Source organism: Ranitomeya imitator, chromosome 5, assembly GCF_032444005.1.
Source record: "Ranitomeya imitator isolate aRanImi1 chromosome 5, aRanImi1.pri, whole genome shotgun sequence".
Taxonomy (NCBI): Eukaryota; Metazoa; Chordata; class Amphibia; order Anura; family Dendrobatidae; genus Ranitomeya; species Ranitomeya imitator.
In genome coordinates, this window is record NC_091286.1 from 397,092,788 (window position 1) to 397,108,327 (window position 15,540).

Consider the following 15,540-nt stretch of genomic DNA (forward strand, 5'->3'; position numbering starts at 1 on the left):
CAGATCACTGTGTGCGCTCTGATCGCTAAGCACACTGTGTTTCTGGATTGCCTTCATAACACCTGTCATTAGCAAACATAACAGTGGTGACCCTCAAGACTGGGCATTTTCCCTTGCGCCAGGAGATCCTGCATTGCGTGATGTTGATGCGTTTTTTCTGGCGCTTGGATTGCTTTATGATGAACCTAATTCAGTGGATCAGGCAGAGAAAATCTTGCTGGCTTTGTGTCAGGGTCAGGATGAAGCGGAGGTGTACTGTCAAAAGTTTAGAAAGTGGTCTGTGCTTACTCAGTGCAATGAATGTGCCCTGGCGGCAATTTTCAGAAAGGGTCTTTCTGAAGCCCTTAAGGATGTCATGGTGAGATTTCCCACGCCTGCTGGTCTGAATGAGTCTATGTCTTTGGCCATTCAGATTGATCGGCGCATGCGTGAGCGCAAAGCTGTGCACCATCTGGCGGTATTCTCTGAGCATAGGCCTGAGCCTATGCAGTGTGATAGGACTTTGACCAGAGCTGAACGGCAAGAACACAGACGTTGGAATGGGCTGTGTTTTTACTGTGGTGAATCCACTCATGCTATCTCCGATTGTCCTAAGTGCACTAAGCGGTTCGCTAGGTCTGCCACCATTGGTACAGTACAGTCTAAATTTCTTTTGTCCGTTACTCTGATTTGCTCTCTGTCGTCCTATTCTGTAATGGCATTTGTGGATTCAGGCGCTGCCCTGAATTTGATGGACTTGGAGTTTGCCAGGCGCTGTGGTTTTTTCTTGGAGCTCTTGCAGTATCCTATTCCATTGAGAGGAATTGATGCTACGCCTTTGGCCAAGAATAAGACTCAGTACTGGACTCAACTGACCATGTGCATGGCTCCTGCACATCAGGAGGATATTCGCTTTTTGGTGTTGCATAATCTGCATGATGTGGTCGTTTTGGGGTTGCCATGGCTACAGGTCCATAATCCAGTGTTGGATTGGAAATCTATGTCTGTGTCCAGTTGGGGTTGTCAGGGGGTACATGGTGATGTTCCATTGCTCTCAATTTCACCTTCCACTCCTTCTGAAGTCCCTGAGTTTTTATCAGATTACCGGGATGTATTTGAAGAGCCCAAATCTGGTGCCCTACCTCCTCATAGGGATTGCGACTGTGCTATTGATTTGATTCCTGGTAGTAAGTTTCCTAAGGGCCGTCTGTTTAATCTATCTGTGCCAGAGCACGCTGCTATGCGGAGTTACGTAAAGGAATCCTTGGAGAAGGGTCATATTCGCCCATCGTCGTCACCATTGGGAGCAGGGTTCTTTTTTGCGGCCAAGAAGGATGGTTCTTTGAGACCTTGTATTGATTACCGCCTTCTTAATAAGATCACAGTCAAATTTCAGTATCCTTTGCCGCTGCTGTCTGATTTATTTGCTCGGATTAAGGGGGCTAGTTGGTTCACCAAGATAGATCTCCGTGGTGCGTATAATCTTGTGCGAATTAAACAGGGTGATGAATGGAAGACGGCATTTAATACGCCCGAGGGCCATTTTGAGTACCTGGTTATGCCATTCGGGCTTTCTAATGCTCCATCTGTGTTTCAGTCCTTTATGCATGACATCTTCCGAGAGTACCTGGCTAGATTCATGATTGTATATTTGGATGACATTTTGGTCTTTTCGGATGATTGGGAATCTCATGTGAAGCAGGTCAGAATGGTGTTCCAGGTCCTTCGTGCAAATTCCTTGTTTGTGAAGGGGTCTCTTTGGAGTTCAGAAGGTTTCATTTTTGGGTTTAATTTTTTTCCCTTCTACTATCGAGATGGACCCTGTTAAAGTTCAGGCCATTTACGATTGGACCCAGCCGACATCTGTGAAGAGCTTGCAGAAGTTCCTGGGCTTTGCTAATTTTTATCCTCGCTTCTTCACTAACTTTTCCAGTGTTGCTAAGCCATTGACTGATTTGACCAAGAAAGGTGCTGATGTGGTCAATTGGTCCTCTGCGGCTGTAGAGGCTTTTCAGGAGTTGAAGCGTCGTTTTGCTTCTGCCCCTGTGAAGTGCCAGCCAGATGTTTCGCTTCCTTTTCAGGTGGAGGTTGATGCTTCTGAAATTGGAGCAGGGGCTGTTTTGTCGCAAACAAGTTCTGATGGCTCGGTGTTGAAACCATGTGCCTCCTTTTCTAGAAAATTCTCGCCTGCTGAGCGCAATTATGATGTGGGCAATCGGGAGTTATTGGCCATGAAGTGGGCATTCGAGGAGTGGCGACATTGGCTTGAAGGAGCTAAACATCGCGTGGTGGTCTTGACGGATCACAAGAATTTGACTTATCTCGAGTCTGCCAAACGGTTGAACCCTAGACAGGCTCGATGGTCGCTCTTTTTCTCCCGTTTTGATTTTGTGGTTTCATACCTTCCGGGATCTAAGAATGTGAAGGCTGACGCCCTGTCAAGGAGTTTTGTGCCTGACTCTCCGGGTGTTCCGGAGCCGGCGGGTATTCTTAAAGAAGGGGTAATTTTGTCTGCCATTTCCCCTGATTTGCGGCGTGTGCTGCAAAAGTTTCAGGCTGATAGACCTGACCGTTGTCCTACGGAGAAACTGTTTGTCCCTGATAGATGGACTAGTAGAGTTATCTCGGAGATTCATTGTTCAGTATTGGCTGGTCATCCTGGAATCTTTGGTACCAGAGATTTGGTGGCTAGATCCTTTTGGTGGCCTTCTTTGTCACGGGATGTGCGTTCTTTTGTGCAGTCCTGTGGGATTTGTGCTCGGGCTAAGCCCTGCTGTTCTCGTGCCAGTGGGTTGCTTTTGCCCTTGCCGATCCCGAAGAGGCCCTGGACGCATATTTCCATGGATTTTATTTCTGATCTCCCTGTTTCTCAAAAGATGTCGGTCATTTGGGTGGTTTGTGATCGCTTCTCTAAGATGGTCCATTTGGTACCCTTATCTAAACTGCCTTCCTCCTCTGATTTGGTGCCTTTGTTTTTCCAGCATGTGGTTCGTTTGCATGGCATTCCAGAGAACATCGTCTCGGACAGAGGTTCCCAGTTTGTTTCGAGGTTTTGGCGATCCTTTTGCGCTAAGATGGGCATTGATTTGTCTTTTTCTTCGGCTTTCCATCCTCAGACTAATGGCCAAACCGAACGAACTAATCAGACTTTGGAGACATATCTGAGATGCTTTGTTTCTGCTGATCAGGTTGATTGGGTGTCCTTCTTGCCTTTGGCTGAGTTCGCCCTTAATAATCGGGCCAGCTCGGCTACTTTAGTTTCTCCGTTTTTCTGTAATTCTGGTTTCCATCCTCGTTTCTCTTCAGGGCAGGTTGAGTCTTCGGACTGTCCTGGTGTGGATGCGGTGGTGGACAGGTTGCAGCAGATTTGGACTCATGTGGTGGACAATTTGACATTGTCCCAGGAGAAGGCTCAACGTTTCGCTAACCGCCGGCGTTGTGTTGGTCCCCGACTTCGTGTTGGGGATTTGGTTTGGTTGTCATCTCGTCACGTTCCTATGAAGGTTTCCTCTCCTAAGTTTAAGCCTCGTTTCATTGGACCATATAAGATTTCTGAAGTTCTTAATCCTGTGTCATTTCGTTTGGATCTTCCAGCTTCTTTTGCCATCCATAATGTGTTCCATAGGTCGTTGTTGCGGAGATACGTGGCGCCTATGGTTCCCTCCGTTGATCCTCCTGCCCCGGTGTTGGTCGAGGGGGAGTTGGAGTATGTGGTGGAGAAGATTTTGGATTCTCGTGTTTCGAGACGGAAACTCCAGTGCCTGGTCAAGTGGAAAGGTTATGGTCAGGAAGATAATTCATGGGTTTTTGCCTCTGATGTTCATGCTGCCGATCTTGTTCATGCCTTTCATTTGGCTCATCCTGATTGGCCTGGGGGCTCTGGTGAGGGTTCGGTGACCCCTCCTCAAGGGGGGGGTACTGTTGTGAATTCTGTTGTCGAACTCCCTTCTGTGGTCGTGAGCGGTACTTCGGCGAGTTCTGTCTATGGGCTCCCTCTGGTGGCTATGGGTGAAGCTGCTGCTTCTGAGGTTCCTTCCACAGGTGACGTGGGTTGTCCTTTGGTTGGCTGCTCTATTTAACTCCTCTCAGATCGTTACTCCATGCCAGCTGTCAATGTTTTTGCATTTGTTCAGTTCGCTCCTGGATCTCTCTGGTGACCTGCCTTCTCCTGCAGAAGCTAAGTTCCTGATAGTCATTATTTGTTCACTGTTTTCTTGTCCAGCTGGTTTTCATGATTTTGTCTTGCTAGCTGGAAGCTCTGGGATGCAGAGTGGTCCCTCCGCACCGTGAGTCGGTGCGGAGGTCTTTTTTGCACACTCTGCGTGGTCTTTTGTAGGTTTTTGTGCTGATCGCAAAGTTACTAAATAGACAGAGGATAGGAAAGGTAAGTCTGGCCTGCCTTTGCTGAAACCTGTTTCATCTCTGCGTTTGTGACTTTCATCTTTACTCACAGTCAATATTTGTGGGGGGCTTCCTTTACCTTTGGGGAGTTTCTCTGAGGCAAGGTAGGCTTAATTCTCCATCTCTAGGGCTAGATAGTTCTTAGGCTGTGACGAGGCGCCTAGGTCTGGTCAGGAGCGCTTCACGGCTATTTTTAGTGTGTGTGATAGGATTAGGGCTTGCGGTCAGCAGATCTCCCACATCCCATAGCTCATCCTGTATGAGGTTTAACTATCAGGTCATTCCGGGTGCTTCTAACCACCAGGTTATAACATCGCCCTAAAACACACACAAGTCTGGTATTATCCTTCAAAAATAAAAATCTGATTAATAAGCAGACAAACTACAAGAGCAACAAATGTACCATAAAGGAAATCGGGCAGCTGTCAGTCACATGACCTGTCTATTATGTGTATGTGTGAGCTAATATATACTGCCAGGGGGGAGGGCTTCCTGTTGGCTGGGGATATATCAGGCTGCCAATTTAGATTACAAATACTAAGGTAAAAATATTGACCAAATAACGTGTGAACTAGGTCTAATACAGGAGGAGATGACATACAGGTATATACTATATACAGGAGGAGATGACATACAGGTATATACTATATACAGGAGATGACACACAGGTATATACTATATACAGGAGGACATGACACAGGTATATACTACTGTATATACAGGAGGAGATGACACATAGGTATATACAATATACAAAATATGACTTACAGGTACATACTATATCCAGGAGGAGATGACACACAGCAGGTATATACAATATACAGGAGGAGATGACATACAGCAGGTATATACTATTTACAGGGGAGATGACATACAGGTATATACTATATACAGGGGAGATGACATACAGGTATATACTATATACAGGAGATGACATACAGGTGTATACTATATACAGTATAAGGGAGATGACAAACATGTATATACTGAGAGGAAAATGAGAGGTGTGAGGTGAAAATGAGAGGTGTGAGGTGAAAATGAAAAGGTGTGAGTGCAAAATGAGGAGGAGTGAGGGAAAATAGTGGAGTGATCGGAAAATGACAGATGTGAGGTCGAAATGACAAGTGTAAGGGGGAACCAGGCAACCCCCACATGAACTTATGCTAGCTACCAGATGTAAATCATTCAGCTGCGGCGAGGATCCCCGAGCATGCTCTGGAAATCTCAAGTAACGAGTATATTCGCTCATCACTAATTATAATCATGTACTAGATGGTGGCCCGATTCTAACGCATCGGGTATTCTAGAATATGTATGTCCACGTAGTATATTGCCCAGCCACGTAGTATATTGCCCAGCCACGTAGTATATTGCCCAGTCACGTAGTATATTGCCCAGCCACGTAGTATATTGCCCAGCCACGTAGATATATTGCCCAGCCACGTAGTATATTGCCCAGCCACGTAGTATATTGCCCAGCCACGTAGTATATTGCCCAGCCACATAGTATATTGCACAGCCACGTAGTATATTGCACAGCCACGTAGTATATTGCCCAGTCACGTAGTATATTGCCCAGTCACGTAGTATATTGCCCAGCCACGTAGTATATTGCCCAGCCATGTAGTATATTGCCCAGTAACATAGTATATTGCCCAGCTACGCACAGAGCCACGTAGTATACAGCACAGAACCACGTAGTATACAGCGCAGAGCCACGTAGTATACAGCACAGAGCCACGTAGTATACAGCACAGAGCCACGTAGTATACAGCACAGAGCCACGTAGTATACAGCACAGAGCCACGTAGTATACAGCACAGAGCCACGTAGTATACAGCACAGAGCCACGTAGTATACAGGACAGAGCCACGTAGTATACAGGACAGAGCCACGTAGTATACAGCACAGAGCCACGTAGCATACAGCACAGAGCCACGTAGCATACAGCACAGAGCCACGTAGCATACAGCACAGAGCCACGTAGCATACAGCACAGAGCCACGTAGCATACAGCACAGAGCCACGTAGCATACAGCACAGAGCCACGTAGTATACAGCACAGAGCCACGTAGTATATTGCCCAGTCACGTAGTATACAGCACAGACAGTAGTATGCACCATATCCCTGTTAAAAAAAAATGTAAAATAAAAAATAGTTACATACTCACCTCCTGGAGTCTCCGGATCGAAGCGGCCGGCTCCCGATGCTTGGCGCGCGGTCCGGTCCCAAGAGTGCATTGCGGTCTCGCGCGATGATGACGTAGCGGTCTCGCGAGACCGTACGTCATCATCTCGCGAGACCGCAATGCATGCAGCGGTCACCGGGCCGTCGCGCGGGCGGAAAAGGCTGGTTCCTGATCCGGGGGGGCCACCGGAGGGTGAGTATGTAACTATTTTTTATTTTTTTATTATTTTTAACATGAGATATTTTTGCTATTCATGCTGCATAGGCAGCATGAATAGTAAAAAGGTGGTCACACAGGGTTAATAGCAGCGGTAACCGAGTGCGTTACACCGCGGTCAACGCTGCCATTAATCCTGTGTGAGCGCTGACCGGAGGGGAGAATGCGGACGCCGAGCACTGACTGCGGGGAGGAAGGAGCGGCCATTTTTTTCCGGACTGTGGCCGTCGCTGATTGGTCGCGGCAGCTATGACAGGCAGCTGCCGCGTCCAATCAGCGAATGAATAACCGTGACAGACAGACAGACGGAAGTGACCCATAGACAATTATATAGTATATACTCATTATATACCTGGCACTTTCACATGTTCACTGCTTGAGAAAGGTTCCTGTTGGGACCGAAACGTCACTTTCTGGGCTGATTAAATACCATTAAATCATTTAATACCATTAAATCATTATTAATGATTTGAATTGATGTCATGCCCTGAGGTGTTCCTTGCAAATGTGTCCTTGGCCTTGTTAAACATCCATCACGGATACCACCCCAGTTGGGGTAATGGGGACCCGCCAATAAATACCACTAAGAAAATGAATGGGATAATTCCAGTCTATTATTATGGACATCATCTTTACGAAATGAGGAATACGCTTACTACAGCGTGGATTTGTTGTACAGCGACTGGATTATCTCTCTTGTTTTTCTAATTATGTATTTGTTTATATGCGCGCTTTTTTTCATGTATGTGGTTCATGAGAATTATATTTGATGGGTCTCCAGCTTATCCATGGGGCGGCTTGTAGATTTAATAATAATTATGTGTCTATTTCCCATAAATTATACCCTTTCTCATTGGTGGCCGTGGGTGTTGCGCTGCGGTCTGTCATGCCTCGGTGTGAACTGGCGTCTTTAGGGCTCGTCCGCACGCCTGGGTTTTTCCCAGGGGTGCGCACTTGTCTTGACGCTGTGTGTCACTGCCGGGACCTGCCGGACGCAGTGCGCATGCGCCGACAGCGCCACTGTAATTGGCCGCCGGGTATCATGTGACCGGGGTCAGGGGCTATTTGAAGGTCCTTTTCGGCATAATACAGCTATCCCCTTGAGGAAGCGGCACCGTGCGGCCGCGAAACGCGCGTCGGGGACCACCTCCTGACTGTCTCCCCACCCTGCCTCGTACCTGGTAAGTCTCTGCCCCCATGTCAGCCACCACGACTTTTGGTGCCACTATGGAGTCCTAATATGGACATGTTTTTGCTGTATACATGGGTGTGTGCTTCTCAGGTTAGGCACACTAGTGCCTGTATCTGCCTGTAATCAGTGTCGGGCTATTTATTACTTTCCTCTCCCCCTTTTTGGAGGGGGTGGTGCAGGAGTCTCTTTTGAGCTCCCGTTTTGGCAGTTACACCTGTGGGGGGGGGGGGGGTGTTAAGGGGGCCTTTTTCACAGCATGTTTCAGGCATTCATTCTTATTACTAATTTACAATATTTAATATTAAATTATATGTCCTTGTACCATTTCTGGAATAAAATCTGTTTAATCGAAAATGGTCATCAATGCTCTGTATTTTTCTCCTTGTATCATCGTATATACTCGAGCATAAGCCGACCCGAGTATAAGCCGACCCCCCTTATTTTGCTGGGAAAACTTATTGACTCGAGTATAAGCCTAGGGTAGGAAATGCAGCAGCTACCAGTGAATTTAAAAAAAAAAAATAGATGCTCCATACCATTCATTATTGCCCCATAGATGCTCCATATAAAGCTGTGCCCCATATAATGCTCTGCACCATTCATTATGGCCCCATAGATGCTCCGTAGAAAGCTGTGCCATATATAATGCTCTGCACCATTCATTATGGCCCCATAGATGCTCCATAGAAAGCTGTGCCATATAGAATGCTCTGCACCGTTCATTATGGCCCCATAGATGCTCCATATAAAGCTGTGCCATATAGAATGCTCTGCACCGTTCATTATGGCCCCATAGATGCTCCATATAAAGCTGTGCCATATAGAATGCTCTGCACTGTTCAGTATGGCCCCATAGATGCTCCACATAATGCCGTGCCATATAGAATGCTCTGCACCGTTCAGTGTGGCCCCATAGATGCTCCATATAAAGCTGTGCCATATAGAATGCTCTGCACCGTTCATTATGGCCCCATAGATGCTCCATATAAAGCTGTGCCATATAGAATGCTCTGCACCGTTCATTATGGCCCCATAGATGCTCCACATAAAGCTGTGCCCCATATAGAATGCTCTGCACCGTTCATTATGGCCCCATAGATGCTCCATATAAAGCTGTGCCATATATAATGCTCTGCACAGTTCATTATGGCCCCATAGATGCTCCACATAAAGCTGTGCCCCACATATAATGCTCTGCACTGTTCATTATGGACCCATAGGTGCTCCACATAAAGCTGTGCCCCATATAGAATGCTCTGCACCGTTCATTATGGCCCCATAGATGCTCCACATAAAGCTGTGCCACATATAATGCTCTGCACCGTTCAGTATGGCCCCATATATGCTCCACATAAAGCTGTGCCATATGGAATGCTTTGCACTGTTCATTATGGCCACATAGATGCTCCACATAAAGCTGTGCCATATGGAATGCTCTGCACTGTTCATTATGGCCCCATAGATGCTCCATATAAAGCTGTGCCCCACATATAATGCTCTGCACCGTTCAGTATGGCTCCATAGATGCTCCACATAAAGCTGTGCCATATGGAATGCTCTGCACCGTTCATTATGGCCCCATAGATGCTCCACATAAAGCTGTGCCATATGGAATGCTCTGCACTGTTCATTATGGCCCCATAGATGCTCCATATAAAGCTGTGCCATATGGAATGCTCTGCACCGTTCAGTATGGCCCCATAGATGCTCCACACCATTCATTATGGCCCCATAGATGCTCCACATAAAGCTGTGCCATATAGAATGCTCTGCACCGTTCATTATGGCCCCATAGATGCTCCACATAAAGCTGTGCCATATATAATGCTCTGCACCGTTCATTATGGCCCCATAGATGCTCCACATAAAGCTGTGCCATATAGAATGCTCTGCACTGTTCATTATGGCCCCATAGATGCTCCATATAAAGCTGTCCAATATATAATGCTGCTGCTGCTGCAATAAAAAAATAATAAAAATCACATACTCACCTCTCTTCGTTCAGGACACCGGCGCTTTCAATATTTACCTGCTCCTTGTGCGTCTCCGTCTCCAGTACTGACGCTCAGCAGAGGGCGCGCACTGACTACGTCACCGCGCCCTCTGACCTGAGCGTCACTGCCAGAGGACATTGGAGACGGAGCAGCATCGGAGCGAGGAGCAGGTAAATATCACGCAGCACTCCCCTCCCCGTATACTTACCTGCTCCGGCGCGGTCCCTGCAGTCCTGGCTTCTTCCAGCGCTGCATCTTCTTCCTGTATTGAGCGGTCACAGTTACCGCTGATTTACAGCAATGAATATGCGGCTCCACCTCTATGGGACGTGGAGCCGCATATTCAAGACTGTAATGAGCGGTACCATGTGACCGCTCAATACAGGAAGAAGATGCAGCGATGGAAGAAGCAGGGACTGCAGGGACCGCGCCAGAGCAGGTAAGTATAACTACACAGCCCACGCTACCCCTCACCTGCCGACCCCGGGTATGACTCGAGTATAAGCCGAGAGGGGGACTTTCAGCCCAAAAAAATGGGCTGAAAATCTCGGCTTATACTCGAGTATATACGGTAGCTCCTTTTCACTACAAACGTTGTGCTGCCTCCAATTTTTCTGGATTTTTATAATTGAGGTTTGGTATTTGCCTGGGGGGCTCTGCATCCGGACTCTTTTTTTGTGCTGCTCTAATTTTCTTATTATCTATCATATCTATCGTATCTCTCTATTATCTATCTATCGATATATCTATCGATAGATAGATAAGAGATATATCTACAGATAGATAGATAGATAGATACAATAGATAGATAGATAAGATAGATAATAGATAGATAATAGATAGATCTATCGTATCTATCTATTATCTATCGTATCTATTATCTATCTATCATCTATCTGTTATCTATCATCTGTCTGTGGAGTATGTAAATGAAGAGGTTGGACAAGAAATGACATCACAATTCTTTTTTTTTGGTATATCTTTATTTAGCTTACAAAAACACACACAAATCCACATGAAAAAAATGCATGAAAAACGCTTCAAAAACGCAGGTGACCTGCCAGTGACCTCAGGTGCAGATTTTACCTGCGTCAAATCCTGAGCGAATCCTGATGCAATCCTGAACGTGGAAACATACCCTCATGATGACACTGGGCAGGAGCTTCTGTCATCGGGGCCATGAGGAGCATCCTAGGAAACACCACTCTTACGCCTAGTGTAGGGCCTGAGGGGGCAGTCAGATATTCCAAGAACACCAAGTTAACAGTTGTTCACTGCCCTCTCTGGCCCTAAAATTGTTTCAGTTTTGCGCCCATATAAGTGATCTTCTCATAAACAGGTCACAGGGACGGGTCTTACAATACGGCACCCGGGGGATCGGCTGGAAAGGTAAGTGATTCTTTATTAGACAGCTGTCACAAGCAGAGATGGAAGCAGAGATCTGTCCAGGATGACGATTCGCTTCAGTATCCCAACATGCACTGGTATTCTCCAACGAACCGTCATCACACAGGAAGTTGGTAAAAAACAGCAGTTAGATCGCTAAGGCTGGATTCACACTTGTGTACGGGGGCTTTGAGGAAGGCTGCGTACTTCCGTTAAGCTCCCCCCACTTCTGCCGTTTAGGTCCGACTACTTCTGCATGCGTCCTGCGTACCTATCTTTAACATTGGGTATGCAGGACATGCGATGTATGCGGTCGCCACACACATCAAATCGCCGCATGCGGACGCACCCGCATATGTCCGCATGTCCTGCGCACCCAACGTTAAAGATAGGTATGCAGGACGCATGCAGAAGTAGGCAGAGCGTAGGCGGGGCTTCACGGAGGAAGTAGACAGCCCTCCTCAACGCAAATGTGACCATAGCCTTAGTGAGGGGAAGCTGGGGACTTGTTAATTAAAGTACATTAGAAAATAATTAGATTGTGACATTAGAAAGATTTAAGTTTTGGACCTATTTTTCCTATGCCAAAAGCCATAGTATCTACTATATAATTGTCTAAGGGTCTCTTCCGTCTGTCTGTCTGTCTGTCACAGATAATCATTGGTCGAGATCTCTGTCTGTCATGGAAATCCAAGTCGCTGATTGGTCGTGGGCGTTTTGCCACGACCAATCAGCGACGGGCACAGTCTGGCTGAAAAATTGCCCCTCCTTCCTCCCCGCAGTCAGTGCCCACTCCATACTCCCCTCCAGTCAGCGCTCACACAGGGTTAATGGCAGCGGTAATGGACCGCGTTATGCCGCGGTGTAAAGCTCTCCATTAACGCAGCTATTAACCCTGTGTGACCAACTTTTTGCTGTTTATGCAGCATCAATAGTCAAAAGATCTAATGTTACTAATAATAATAATAATAAAAAAAAAAAAGGTTATTCTCACCCTCCGACGTGCGCCCTCTCCTCGGCAGTGCAAGCGGCAGGTTCCGGTAGCAGGGATGCTATGCGAGAAGGACCTTCCATGACGTCACGGTCATGTGACCGCGACGTCATCACAGGTCCTGCGCTCATACCAACCCTGGGACTGGAAGCTGCCGGGTGCACTGCACACAGGCGACGGGACTACAAGGGGCCCTCGGAACGTGAGTATATGTTTATCTTTTTTAACCTGTTACATACGTGGCTGGGCAATATACTACGTCACTGGGCAATATACTACGTCACTGGGCAATATACTACGTGACTGGCCAATATACTACGTCGCTGTGCAATATACTACGTCGCTGTGCAATATACTACGTCGCTGTGCAATATACTACGTGGCTGGGCAATATACTACGTGGCTGGGCAATATACTACGTGGCTGGGCAATATACTACGTGGCTGGGCAATATACTACGTGGCTGGGCAATATACTACGTGGCTGGGCAATATACTACGTGGCTCTGTGCTGTATACTACGTGGCTGGGCAATATACTACGTGGCTGGACAATATACTACGTGACTGGGCAATATACTACGTGGCTGGGCAATATACTACGTGGCTGGGCAATATACTACGTGACTGGGCAATATACTACGTGACTGGGCAATATACTACATGGCTGGGCAATATACTACGTGACTGGGCAATATACTACATGGCTGGGCAATATACTACGTGGCTGGGCAATATACTACGTGGCTGGACAATATACTACGTGACTGGGCAATATACTACGTGGCTGGGCAATATACTACGTGGCTGGGCAATATACTACGTGGCTGGGCAATATACTACGTGGCTGGGCAATATACTACGTGGCTGGGCAATATACTACGTGGCTGGGCAATATACTACGTGGCTGGGCAATATACTACGTGGCTGGGCAATATACTACGTGGCTGGGCAATATACTACATGGCTGGGCAATATACTACGTGGCTGGGCAATATACTACGTGGCTGGACAATATACTACGTGACTGGGCAATATACTATGTGGCTGGGCAATATACTACGTGGCTCTGTGCTGTATACTACGTGGCTGGGCAATATACTACGTGGCTGGACAATATACTACGTGACTGGGCAATATACTATGTGGCTGGGCAATATACTACGTGGCTGGGCAATATACTACGTGGCTGGGCAATATACTACGTGGCTGTGCAATATACTATGTGGCTGGACAATATACTACGTGACTGGGCAATATACTATGTGGCTGGGCAATATACTACGTGGCTGGGCAATATACTACGTGGCTGGGCAATATACTACGTGGCTGGGCAATATACTACGTGACTGGGCAATATACTACGTGACTGGGCAATATACTACATGGCTGGGCAATATACTACGTGGACATGCATATTCTAGAATACCCGATGCGTTAGAATCGGGCCACCATCTAGTAAATAATAAGGCAGGGGAGTTCTGAGTGGATATTTCTACATGTAAATGTCACTTTGTAATTAGCAGTTACCTGAAGCCTGAAGATGAGGCCCGCTCCCATCCAGGCCACGGCGTGTACGGTCGGTGAGGCACAGGAGTGAGGTTAGGGCTGTCGGGGCTTTGTGTAGAGAAGCGCTTTCACTTTCTATTTCTCCATTTCTTTCTACTAGAAAATCTCTTTATGGGAAAATAAATTAGTGAGAGCAAAATCCTATGTAGTTGATGTATATGTATGTAGTGTATGTTTGTGATCTCCCAGACTGCAGGGGCACCCAGTAACTGTACCCACTGCCCATCTCCGCTGCCACACTGTGCATTACATGAGCCATCACTGAGTGCTGCAGCAGTTACCACACTGCTCCTTCCAGCCAGGCACACAGGACAAGGATTACAGCTGTAATTGATGAGGACATTGTATAACATTACACTAGAAATAGAGCTGTACTCACAGCCGGCGCCGTGCACTACAGGCGGTCACTCACCCGGCAGCCGCTGACCATCCGACCGCGCCGATCACTGCACTATTGGCTCACTGTATCTGAGGAGTATCGCAGCGATGGGAACTAGTGCCCAGCGTCACGTGATCACCGCCCCAGCAAGTCTTTCCAGGACCGGGAGGGCGCGGTGCCGGGGCTTCTGCTGCGGAACCTCCGGAGCGTCCTCACGTCACAGTGCTCAGCGCTATACGGGGGACACTGTGCTGGAGACCCGCTCACACTATTCATTGTGGCCACAGTGCGGGTATCTGAGGGCTGGAGCACATACACTTGGCTTCCGCCTCACCGGGGTGTGATACTTTCCTGCACTCTTCTATCTGCCAGGAGCTGTGGGTTTTTTTTTTTATAAAGTAATCTATGACTGACGAATGTCACTGTGAGGGTACGTGCACACACTGCGGATAACTCTGCAGATTTTTCCAGACTGTTTTTGGTAAATCCGCAGGTAAACCGCACTGCGGATAAAAGAAATAGCATGTCACTTCTTTTTTGTGAATTTGCAGCGTTTTTGTACCCATTCCATTATAGAAATCCGCAGAGGTAAAAAAACCCAGCAAATCCGCAAGAAAACCGCAGCAAAAACGCACAAAAAATGCTGCGGAACCACACAAAAAACGCGACAAATCCGCAGGTGCGTTTTCTGCCAGGAGAGACAGAATCCGCACCAGAAATTCCTAAGCCTAATTCATAACGTGTGCACATAGCCTTAAACCACAGCGGATTTTCCGCAAAGTGTGCACAGCATTTTTTTTCTCATTGATTTACATTGTACTGTAAATCAATTGCAGATCTGCAGCGTTTCTGCACCTCAAAAAATGCTACGGATCCGCAGAGAATCCGCAACGTGTGCACATAGCCTCACCGCGATTTTTGTGCGGATTCCACCTGCGGTTTTACACCTGTGGATTCCTATTATGGAGCAGGTGTAAAATGCTGCGGAATCCGCACAAAGACGACATGCTGCGGAATAAACAAAGCTACGTTTCCGCACGTTTTTTTCCGCTGCATGTGCACTGCGGATTTTGTTTTCCATAGCTTTACAATGGTATTGTAATTGCATGGAAAACAGCTGCGAATCCACAGCTGCGGATCCGCTGCGTGTGCACATACATACCCTGAGGGCTCATACTCACCTGCGAGAAACTCGGATGAGTCTCGCATGTTAATACCCGTCACTCAGATCGGAGCGTGCGTCCGC

The 15,540-nt window shown here is 47.2% G+C and overlaps 1 protein-coding gene across 2 annotated transcripts in view; it reads right to left on the reverse strand.

The window, feature by feature from the left end:
• LOC138637983 (protein CLN8-like) overlaps positions 1 to 14,690 on the reverse strand; it is a 32,026-nt gene extending 17,336 nt beyond the window's left edge. Inside the window, exons 1-2 of one of the 2 annotated variants that reach the window (XM_069726916.1) lie at positions 14,328 to 14,690; positions 13,877 to 14,022 (exon numbers count right to left, since the gene is read on the reverse strand). The gene's annotated coding sequence lies outside the window, so the exon portion shown is untranslated. The remainder of the gene's footprint in view (positions 1 to 13,876; positions 14,023 to 14,327) is intronic. The other variant, XM_069726915.1, reaches the window with a different exon arrangement.
• Positions 14,691 to 15,540: the final 850 nt, after the last annotated feature.